The sequence below is a fragment of the Corvus hawaiiensis genome, chromosome 2 (genome assembly GCF_020740725.1).
Source record: "Corvus hawaiiensis isolate bCorHaw1 chromosome 2, bCorHaw1.pri.cur, whole genome shotgun sequence".
Classification (NCBI taxonomy): Eukaryota; Metazoa; Chordata; class Aves; order Passeriformes; family Corvidae; genus Corvus; species Corvus hawaiiensis.
In genome coordinates, this window is record NC_063214.1 from 64272357 (window position 1) to 64284677 (window position 12321).

The window sequence follows — 12321 nt, forward strand, 5'->3', positions numbered from 1 at the left end:
GGATGCAGCTGAAAGCTTATTTCTTCAGTTAGTAATGTTTCCCTAAAAATGAAATTTCTCCAGTAGAAAGAACAACTGTCTGCTGTATGCATATTTTGATTTGTGAAAGGTCACCTTAGTTTCAGCAGGGCATGAAGAAATGGATCAGGGAATTAATGAGCCATCTAAGAATTTTGTGAGATGTATATTCCGTAATGCATATGTTACGATTCAGGGAAAAGAGCACAGCATCTTGGTTTATTTATTGTTGATGGTTCTTGATAATGCCTGGCTCACAAAAATATTTAGTTCAAATTTTGGGGAAACATTTCTCTGCCTGGGAGACAAATTATTTTTAATATTTTTAAGAAGATTTTTTTTCCCAAATACATACTAGTCAAGTGTTGGGCACTTTGTTACTTTTTGAAAATGGTGTTCTGACGTGGTTCTCCCATTTAGGTCCTCTAGGCTAGAGATAATACCTTTGATTTGGGCAAGACTCCAAAATGTCTGTAAAAATTCTGATATTTATCTTGGTAAGAGTTAATAGTATAGGACTAGCTTGGAACAGCAGATGATTGGACAGCAGATTCATATTTTGACCTACTGAGGAATGGAATAATGAAAATTCAATTTCTGAAAACATATACTTTAATACTTTGAACACTAACTCTATGGAAATTTTATTATAGTGCACCTACTGAACTGCTACCAAGGAACTAGGGAAACAGTTAGCCAGTAATCCTCAATGTTTTCCAAGTTAAAAACAACACTGAAGTTGTGTCTGGAAATCAATTGATTGCTGTCATAGTACAGAAATGTCTGCAAGAAATACTCCTTAACAAATTTGCAATTACATTTTTTAATATGTGTACATTTTCCATATTTTTAAGGGCAATCACACACAGTCTTTTCAATGATTTGATTTGAGAGTGATAAAAATGGATCACTAGGCTGGCATCAGCATTGCAATGAAAACACCATACTTGTCTGACCATCAGAAAATGACATTTATCTATTTCTGTTGTTACTGTCTATAGGAAAATGTTCCATGGATATATTTTTTAAAACTTTTACAACAGGCATCAATTATGATGCTGCATGCTGTAATGATTTCTACAAGTGTCGCTATTAGTCGCCCCTCCTTTCTTTTTATAAGTCAATTTAAAGTTCTTTACACTGAAAATTTACCTAATGTAGAGAATTTAGAGTAGATTTCTTATTTGTCTTCAAAGATATTTCACACTTCTTACTATATAATAAAAATAATAAAAAATATTCATCATAATATTTGTAGATAAGACCTCAATTCATTTCTTAAAATTCTTTGGTTTAAAATTTGATTAAAGCTGCTGAACTATATTAAAACAACATTTTTATTTTCAAATTAAAATACTTATATTTTTCTGAACAAATTCTTCATTCACTATTGTGAGTTCAGTGGGGGATCTTATTCGGAATATTGCAATAAAATAGTTAGCTCAAAATAAGAATTTTTTCTTGGTAACTAAGCATACAGCCATTTCATCTTCAGTGAAAATTATTTTCTTTTGGAGTTTTTGTACTGAAATTATGAGGAAAAATAATCTGATATGTGTATTCTGGATACATTCAATATCCTCTAACTATAATGCAGTTTAAAGTCATGATATTTCACTATGAGTATATGTTTAGGGACGACTGTCTTAGACCAGATGAGAAATTGTATTTATGCTGAATACCCTTTGAGTTTCTATGCTTGAAGATGCATTGGCTATAGGAATGAATCTGTATTCCCTTGTGCCTCATTTTAAATTGAGAACAAAATTAATATAAGCACTGTTATATCATTTAATAAGGATTTGTAAAATACCATGTGAATATAGTAAATACAGCACAGAAGAATACATGTGAAGCTATTTTAACAACATGACAGGACCATTGTATTATAAGAGATTTAGAACAGAGATTAGCAACTGTTAATAAGCCTTTATCTTTGACCACAAGATAAGCTTCTTAACAGCACTGTGGCTTTGCCTCTGTTTAAGGGCTGTAGTATTAGTGGAGAGCATCAGAATAAGGGTCCTGTTCAGACTCTAGGTTCCTTTTGTGCTGTCTTCTTCTGGAAGAGACTCCAGAGGTTGGTAATTATGCTTCCATAATAATTTTTGCACCTCCATCGGCCAGCATAAGTGAACCAAGTTCCCTGGTATATACCACCTCACTGCCACTCAGCACTCCAGTGTTACCTTAGCAGAGTCTGTTTAGGTGAATCCTTTAGGTAACCAATATGGACAGAAGGTGGATTTCGCTAGTACATCTTTTTGGACATGCCAAAGTAAGGCACAACAATCCTTTGAAAGGAAAAGTACACCCACGTTTTGAAAAAGTAACAGTTTTTGAAAAGTAGTCTCCAGAACCAGGCCCCCCCCCTGAAAAAAAAACCCAACCAAACAGGAAAAATAGTAAATATAGCCTTGCTTGTAGACACTTTTCCCTCCACAACGCAGTTGAGTAACACTGTTGATGAGTATAAATCCACCACCATTCTTTTCTAAATACACCTGTTCCAGTGGACTAAAACAGTAGAGAGTAATGGAAGGTTTAGAAACCCAGAAAATGCCTGTATAATGCAGCAAACACAGTCAGTCCTTTAATTTCCAAAGGAGTCATCTCTTTTAAAAGATTCCTACTTCTGCACTTATTAATAACCTTCTGTGCTCTGCTAAATCGTAAAACCATTGCAGCTACAGTGTTAATATGTCTGGCAGCAGAAATCAAGATGGAGAAGGAAAAGGAATACTATGCTTTAGGCAGACTTCCAGTTCCTGTTACATCTTATCCCTTTAGCAGAGGTGAAATGTCAGAGTCCCATCATATTACGGCAATAGTAGGAGAAGTACAAACAATTGGAGGATGTCTGAATCAAGCACTCTTGTTCAAAAAGCTTTCATGGAGATTTGCCAAGCTTACTGTGGGATCAAGAATGTAAACCTGAGACAGCTCTGCTGATAACCAGTAATTCCTGTAGTCTAAGGTAATGTTCACATCACCTCCTGCCTGGAAAAAATTCAAGCTTATATGGTCAATGACAACATGCAACTGCAAGGAGCCACCAGGTGCAGCTGCCAAATCTTGAATCCCATAGCTTCTTGTAAGTGGATGCCAGCTCCCCTCATTCACTTTATTTCCTTCATCCTGAGTGTTTATAAGGCATACTAGCAAATGCTAGTTGACACTTCCAAGCCTTGAAGGGTGGTCTGGAGAAAGACCAATCCTGGTTCAATGCCTGTGTTTGTTAGCACAGAATGCTTTCTTGAAGCCAGATAAAAATCAGAACTCTATTTGAAGAACCACCTGTTTGCTCAGTTTGGGAATTTCTTTAGTTATTATTTTTCTTGCATTTTATAAATAATCCAGAAAATCTTCAACATCAGTGAAGCTAAAAGCATGCTCATTTTAAACAGCAGCATAAATATTAATCACAATCACCAGTCAAGACTGAGGATTTTATTTGGCATAACATGTACAACCATGCAACAATTATGTAAAAATGGAAGTTATTATGAGATGTAATTAATATACTGTGTTACCAGCTGACTCAAAGCACTTTGCTCAGCATCCTTGGTTTTAAAGACTGCATCTGAGTGGTGGTAAAATGTATACTAAATTCAGTAAAGCACATCAGCAGCCCTAGGCTTTCTCCTCTAGTGGTGACTAGCACTGAATTTTCTTTCTTCTGGAATCTTGTTATTAACAAAAAAAAAGCAGTATAATTGCTGATTTACCACCACTGCTTAATCTAATTCAGTTCTTAGTGATCCATTAGCATAAGAGAATTTGCATTTTATTTCACAGAAAATGTTATGACTCCACCTGCCTTAGTTCAGAAAATGTATCAGAAACAGGAAAAAATGGTACAAGCAAAGAAATGACAAATCACTTACATTTACTAAAACAACTAAAATATAAAAGGGGAAGGGTGCATGTAGTGTGCCATCTTTGCAAGTTAACTTAAAGTGTACCAACCCCCCTCACATCCTTCAGTTCCATCACTCAGTTTCCATTTTATGGGATTTCCACAACTCAGAAGTAATTTTCAAATGTGCTGCTATCACATACCTCTATCCTTGTAAAATTTTATTCATCGTGAAGACTGTGACAGAAAATGTGCAAAGACATATGCAGGGATATAGTGCTTTATCAAACTATAATGTTGCTAAACATAACTGTCTTCCTATTGACTTGGACCTAATCCAGACACTACCGATCATAGACAAATTACAAATTATCACACCCTGCCCAGAGTGAGGTGATCAAAATAATAACAAATTAAGGATATTTTTGATTGACATTTTATATGGATTTCATTATGTTTTTGCACTTCCTTAGAGGTTCAGATCCTAAGTGTGACAGCTGTCATTTTAAAGGTGACTCGTTACATTCCTTTACTGAGTCCCCTAACAGATGGAAAGGTCTTTGTTTCCCAGGGAACACTGACAGGTTATGATTTCCACAGCTTATAATCATTTTTGCAAAACTTATACACATCTGTCAATTACTCTATTCAGTGATGTTAATAATACAGCCATCTGAGAATGACAAAGAAAACTCTTCTTTTCTTGAAAACACAACTTTTCCATCAAGACTGGAAACACAGAACAAAAACACTTTCGAAGAGCTCTAATCTCCTAGACAAATACTTGCAAGTGCCAGGGCATTTGGTCTGGCTGAGTTCATTTTCCCCACAGCAGCCCTCACAACTCTGTGCTCTGCATTGGTAGCTGGAAAGGTGTTGGTAACACACCAGTGTTTGGCTACTGCTGAGCAGGGCTGGCACAGCCTCAGCGCTGTCTCTCCAATATTCCACCCTCACTCCCACCCCCAACAGTACCCTGGGGATGGGAAAGACCTTGGCACAGGACACAGCCAGGACAGATGACCAAAGGGGTAATCTATGATCTCTTCTCCGACGTAAAAGCTAAGAGAAAGGAGGAGATGGGAGGGATTCATTATTTATTACATTTGTCTTCTGGAATAACTGCTACATGTACTGAAGTCCTATTTCCCAGAAAAGGACTGGACATCACCAGCTGATGGGAAGTAGAAAATAAGTCTTTTGTTTTCCATTGCTTCTGCACATGGTCTTGTTTTTGTTGTATTAAACTGCCCTTATCTTTTCCCATTAGGGTTTTTTCATCTTATTTTCTTCCTGTCCTGAGCTCCTGAGGAGGGACTGTTAGGGCAGTTTGGTGGGCACCTGGAGTCCAGCCAATGTCAACCCAACACAACCAGCCTTTATAATAGGAGTAAAATTTTGTTTTCATAATACATGTCCACAGAGCTTTTCTTCTCCTCTTCTGAGCTACAGTGAAGCTATAAATCATTAAAACATACAACCAATAAAACATGACAAGCTGGCATCACACAAATAATTAAAACCAAAGTCACTGTGCAGAACTGATAATTTTGGTCAGGTACAGAGTAAGGGCCTTCACTGCAGTGCTTTTTCTGGTCCTGATAGCAAGCACTTGAAGCTCCCAAGGCTTCAGAATAGAGGCAGCAGATGTGTCGGTACCAGTAGATGTGGTAGGTTTACCTCATGACTAATATGCAGCTCATTCATTCATTAAAGAACCGAGGCTGCAGTCCCCTTATGTAAACCAGATATTTTTTTTCAGTGATAGTACAGGGTATCCACAGAGAAATAACATAGCCTTTACACAGCAATGACAATGGGATGTTTTGGAGGGGTTTTTTTGAGATCTATATGATGTTCAATATGAGCAGAAACCCGAGCATCTAAATAAAAACTTTTTATAAAAAATAGAAAACTTTTTCAGAAAAAATATTTTTACAGCATCTTATACCTATATATATGGGGTTTTTTAATTAGAGAAAATTTTATTCTGATACCTACTACAAAAATTAAAAATAGCTCTAAAGTTTTGCAGTGTAAAAACAAGTTAACTGTACCTTAGTAACATAACCCTTTCAGCTTTCAAACTATATTTTTAAGATGACTCAATGGAAGACTTTTGTGTCGCGAGGCAGTTTATTTAATATTTAATATTTAATTTATTTAATATCATTACAATAGCATTTGAAGACCCTAGAGAAGGAGTCACAGCTTCTTTTTAAGCACTACTGATAAGCAGTGAAATGTTTCATATTGAAAAGATATTACAAAACCAAAGCAAAACAAAGCAATATTTCAGACAGAGAAAATCTTGCTATCTCCAGACCAGTCACAACTGGAATAATATGACAGAATTTTTAGGTTGTGGTTTGCACAGGCAATGTGTACTGGAGCCAAGAATTTAACTTGAATTTCCCTATGGTTCTAATCCAAACCTTGAACTATTGCAACCACCTTTTTATCTTCTTCAGGAAGATCAGATAGGTTATGGATCAGAAAGGCAGTTCCTAGAATTTAACCATGTTCTACAACAGTTTAACCCCAGCCTTTAGCCTCTTCTCTGTACACATCATATAAACTCTGCCATTCTTCCAGCAACAAAATTGTCAGAAAGGGTGTTTCCCGCCATTTTCTTAGGGGCCTTAGGCTCCTAGGGTCCTTGACATCTCTGTGTATATTCTCTCGAGAAAAGTATGGACTATTCAAGTGTTCTTCTGTAAAGTAAAATAAGTGGCAGCTGGCACCATACAGTTTTGTTATAATGAAAACATGAGGTGGTTGCCATTACACAGTCCTGCACTAATGAGAACAGTAGGAATCTAGCATTACAATGGTCTAATGAAAACAGGAAATGGCTGGCATTAGACTGGTGTAATGAAAACAGGAGGTGGCTGGCATTATGCTTATACAATAAATAAATTAAGATTTCTGGCCCTACCAATCTCATCTACATTATATATGATTCCAGTATGCATGAAAGAAGCTTATGCAAAGCCAGGGACAGTGACAGTAAAGAGCATTCTTTTTTACATCACCTCAGGAGCAGAGTGGTGTCATTTTCCTTTCAATATTTCTTTTTTGGTGGTTATACATGAGCAAAACAGGGACATGGTTTTAAAAATTGACATGTAACCTATACAGACCCTTTTTTTTAAAAAAAATAGCTAGAAGTAGCTTGTTTTCTCTTGCTTGTCATGCTCTAGTGTGAAAGGTTAAAAATAGCTTATCTAAAAGTAAAATTTGATATGACTGGACTTATTTAAAAAAGTCTCACACTTAGCTCTCCCCTCCCAATCTGGGCTAAGTATGCAATTGATAGTACTTTGGGGTGTTTCCTGTAACACAGAGAATGAGATCAATACTTGCTGAGAAAAAAAGAAAAAAAAAAAAAGGAAGACAAAATTTAAGCACAAAATCAATCATTTACCTAATGGGCTTTCTTCTAAGAAAAGAAGGGTCAGGTGGTGTTCTTCCTTGTTTTTCAAACTAACCTCTCTAGTTGAGTCTATTTAATTACTATTACACAAGAGGGTCTTCCATGTAGGTCTTAGACAATGAATAGACCACCATCTTCCCTTTTACTGCAACTTTTAGAGCCATCTGAAACTGATTGATTCTCACTCTCCTTAATCTGGGTGAATTCACCATGAAGTTCGTACAGTTCAAGGCCAGTACATTAAAGCACTGCATCAATCCCCTCATATGGTACCTTTCAGCCACTTAGTCTCCCATTTCTCATCTTCAAGCTCAACTGCATTGTTTCTGGACATTTTCCACTGAAACCAAGAGATGAAATGAAGCAAGAAAATGTTTGGAGTATGATTTTCAAAGCAGCAATTAGTGTGCTGGAATGTTCCAGCATAAAACACTGTGCTTCCTGCAGCCTGTTATTCTGCTGATAGCTCCAGTTTCCACACTCAGATTTCAGTGAAAGTATTCCAGTCAGGTAGCTTGGAGTGAAACAGCAGTGTGATGCAAATAAGGAACAGATAATCAAATCAAACTTCTAATCGAGTTTTGCTATGCTGACTCTCTTATTTCTCTCTAACCTGCAGTTTGCATGTTTTACAACACTGCAGAATTAGCTTAAAGAGTAAATACTTGTGAGTTTATCAAATCCTGCCATATCTCACACATATTGAAGAACAAATAAAGGAAAATAATCTTCCTGTGCTGCTTCTATTATTACTTTAATTTCTTTCCATCTTTGGTGTGGTTCTGACTGAATCCTTTTGAAGGAGGGAAATAGAAGATGAAGAAGTCAGAGGGGTAAAACAGGGTGAGTGCTCTTAATAAATTTTTGCTTTCTTTTTCTTTTGTTTTTATTTCTTCATCAAACAACTGAAGGAAAAAAATACCCCAACAAAATACTCATACCTTATGGACCAGATTTTAAACTAAAACGTATGGCACTGGAAGCAGCATATGCCTTAGAAAATCTGCTGTTATGCGCTGTGTGTGCAAGCCGCAGACATGGCTTAATCGAGATAGGAGGCGACACGTGCCGTGCATCTGAGATTAGTGTCTGGACCTCAGCCATTAATGCTGGCATCCCAGGAACTGACTCATTCCTCTGCCAAACTTCTGCTGGGATTTGGGTTCACTGAATCCGACTCATAGTCTTTAATCCCCCCAAGCAGTATCCCTCTGAATTGTGGAGCTTGCAAAACATCCAGGTGGTGGTCCAGTCATGACATAGTCTGCATAAGCTCAAGAAACAGCCTGCTCTCCTTGAGAGTTCTACTATTCAGAAAGTTTCTAGCCCTCTACCATGCAAGTCTGAATGTCAGAGCTCCCTTTTCTTTGGTTCATTATACCGGATAGACAATAGTCATATTGCCCTTGCATAAGCCTTCCAATCTCTTTGAAACATTAGAGATCTTACAAACGTCGTACACTATAAATCTACTTGATGGGTCTCATCATTCTGTAAGCAATATTTTTCATTAGCTTTGCAATAAAATGGCATTTTGCCCTATTTTCCAACTAACAAGTTTTGTCAGGGTTGGCATCTATATTACATTACCAAATATATCAGTCAATACCACCTGGTGTAATTGAGTCTTGTTATATGATTCAGATAGTTGCTTAAACTATGGATTTTTCAAAGTCAAATTTTCTGGCAGGAAGAATATTGTTTTAATAGAATTTTAGATAAATAGGTAGTATGTCACTGTGACTACTAGTTTTGATTTAAGATAATTAATTGACCTCCCTGTCTATAATATTCAAGATCATTTATAATTTTAACACAAAAATCTGTATAAAAGCCATTTGATTATGCTTGATTTCTATCTCAAGCTGCATACCAAAACTAGCACCTGACACTCACAATAGAACATGAGTGAGTGTGACAGTAAAATCCCTACAGGAGCCAATGTTTTTAAGTTGTTTTAAATAATATTAGGAAATATGCTCTCTTCTGGCTTTCTAAGTAAGTAAGGAAACTGGCACCATGAAACAGGTGCCTATCTTTTAATGGAATGTGAAAATTAAAACTTAAAACCTAGCAACACACACACACAAAAGAAGAAGCACGTGAAGGTAAAAGATTTAAAACCAAGTTGCACAGATTCAGCTAAACTACACTGTGAGCCAAACCTTTTTAATAGATGTATTCACTTTTAACAAAGGACAAATTCTATACTGCTACATAGTTAGCTAATCAAAAGTTTTTCTTTCTCATCTGTGCATCCATAATCACATTTGGAGCCTCCATTAAAATACAAATATTGAAATGGCATCTAGACATTATTTCCCTGTGAATGTTTTTTTGCCTATATCTGCAGATTGAAGAAATATTTTTAAAATCTAGATAAATATTTAAAGTGCACTTATCATAATACAATAAAAAGTCTGGATTATAAGCAGCACTTCAGCATAACAGAACTATTTGTTTTTATCCACTTAAACTACTAATTGAAATTATTTTGTAAATTTTTCTCACACATAATATTTTTTATTGCTTACTTTAAGGCACTATAAATTCTTTGATGACAAATATTGAAATTTTGTAAAGTATATATGACCATGAGAGATTTACAATTTAGCTACAGTCTGAATTTTCAGTGTACATAAAAAATATTTTACTACAGGATATAGTTGTGCCAGATCAAATTAACTAAATGGAGCTCACCCTAACCAATTCTTGGGACATCTCTAAGGAAAACAGAGAGCTCTACTAAGTAAACTAGATTATTTACCAGGTGATAATGTCCTTTTTCTTCTATGTCAACATTAAACTAATCAATATTAGTCAAAACTATTTCACCTGATAAGTTCCCTGCCTTTTCAGACCTTATAGTGGAAGCCCTCATTCTCTCCCTTCCTATATTAAGAAAAATTGAAAATTATGTTTCAAGTTTATATGGACTCTTTCCAAACGTTCTGTTAACTGTAGTATTCCACAGCCTTGAGCATCTATCATGTGGCTGCCAGAAGTAGAAGAAATTGTAACTGCTGCTCCAAGTGGGCTTACCCAAAGCCACATTCCTACTGCCATCCTGGTTTGGGGAAGAATGGAGAGCTTGTCTTGCCTTGAGCTGCTTCTTTTTGGATTGGAAGTAAAACAACATGTCATTGATTATTAATGGCTCAAAGGTAGTTTTTGTAGATAAACTATATTTACTCCTGTGGATTTTTGGACCAGATTTCAATTTGAATTATTATATTAGCCAAAGAAAGATTTCTTCTCTTCAGGAATAAGTTGAAGCTCTTCAGGAAAATTACTGTTTCTGTTCATGCAGGTAGTTTCATTATAATTAATATTTGTACAGTTACTATGTGCATGGAAATTATTTACAGAATACAAAAAGCAAACACACAAAAAAGCTGTAATGCACACACTGCCCTGTGTGAGATGTAATTGGTTGGTAGGTAAAAAAACTACCTTGTATTTGCCCATGAAATGTATCTCTTGGAACTCTAGTAATAGAGAATAAGAGCAGTTTATAACCATGTAAAATTTTGTCTCTCATTAACCATGCATTCTTATTACATGCAATGTAATTATACTTGCCAGGGAAAGATTTCAAATCCTTGGGGAAAAGTTAAAGCTCTCCAGGAATGGTGCAATTATACTTCTAGCATATCTCCTAATGCAACGGTTGGCTGGAATGACCAGGGATAGTTCTCTACTCATATATAGGGAAGACCTGCTGGCAGTCTTAGATGTGGCTTGAATTGCAGTGTCTCCAAAATAATTAAGTTAAGGACCTGGACATGAAATGGGAAGGCAAGCAGCAAATTTTGGATCCTGAACTTTACAACTGCATATTTCTTCTAATTCAGGATGTTGCTTGGGAACTCTTTGGGTAGCTGCCATGAAGGAGAAGGATGTCAAGGAAGAGTAGGTGACTTTTTAAAAGAGAGCCTAAAGACAGCTCAGGAGGTAATCATAGAATCAAAGAAACTTTGGCTTGTCTCAGTCCCTGGAAAGATCAAGAAACACATTCCAAGAAACTCTTGGAATTCGCATCCACATCCAGGTAAGTGAAAGCCAAGAAGAGTAATCAGGAATACTTAACATGGATTTTTCAAGAATAAAGTGTGCATAAAAAAATCTTTTATCAATGTGAAATTTAATGACTGGGTATACGATGAGACAAAATGTTATACGAAATTTTCCTTGACTTTAGTGAGTTTTTTGTCATTCTCCACAGCTGACGAAGTATGTGCTGAGAAAATAGTTGGGTGGGTTTATTTTGAGGGTTGAATAATAACTGAACTGAGCCACAGCAATGACCAGTGGTTAAATGTCTTTCTAGACATCAGAGAGAAATTCAGGAACATAGAATTTCATGGTTGGACCTGCAATGTTCAACATTTTCAGTGACCCTGATAACAGCACAGACTGCACTTAGAACATTTGCTAATAAAATAAACATTTTCAGATGAAATAAACTGGAAAGAATAACTGTGACCATGACAAATGCCATAACTCTACCCAAAGAGATTGCAATAAACTTTAGCACTAGAGCAAAAGAAAGTTCTTGAGGTTCCATAAGAACAAGCAAAATTATCTGAACCAAGGGAGAAATGATACCACACATTAACAGAGGTCAAGAAGAGACAAGGTGAGTTAAAGCCCTGCTGAAGAGAGCTTGAGGGTGGACACGAGGTTGGAGACAATTCCACAGTGCTCTTTCTTTCTGAATAAGACAAACTACAATCTAAGTATGCAACTGCTATACACTTTATATACTGATAAGAAACTCTGGCCACAAGATCAAGAGAAGTTGTTCTTCCCTTCTGCTTAGCACCAGTGAGCTTGCATATGAAATACTACATCCATTTTAGGACTACTCATTTTAAAAGTGATAAAAAGAAATTGTAGAGGATCTAATGGAGGGGTGAGCTATAGCCCATGGGAAGAATTCCCATTAGAGAAGTTTGTGGAGGACTGTCTCCCAAGAGAAGAATCCCACGCTTGAGCAGGGGGAAGG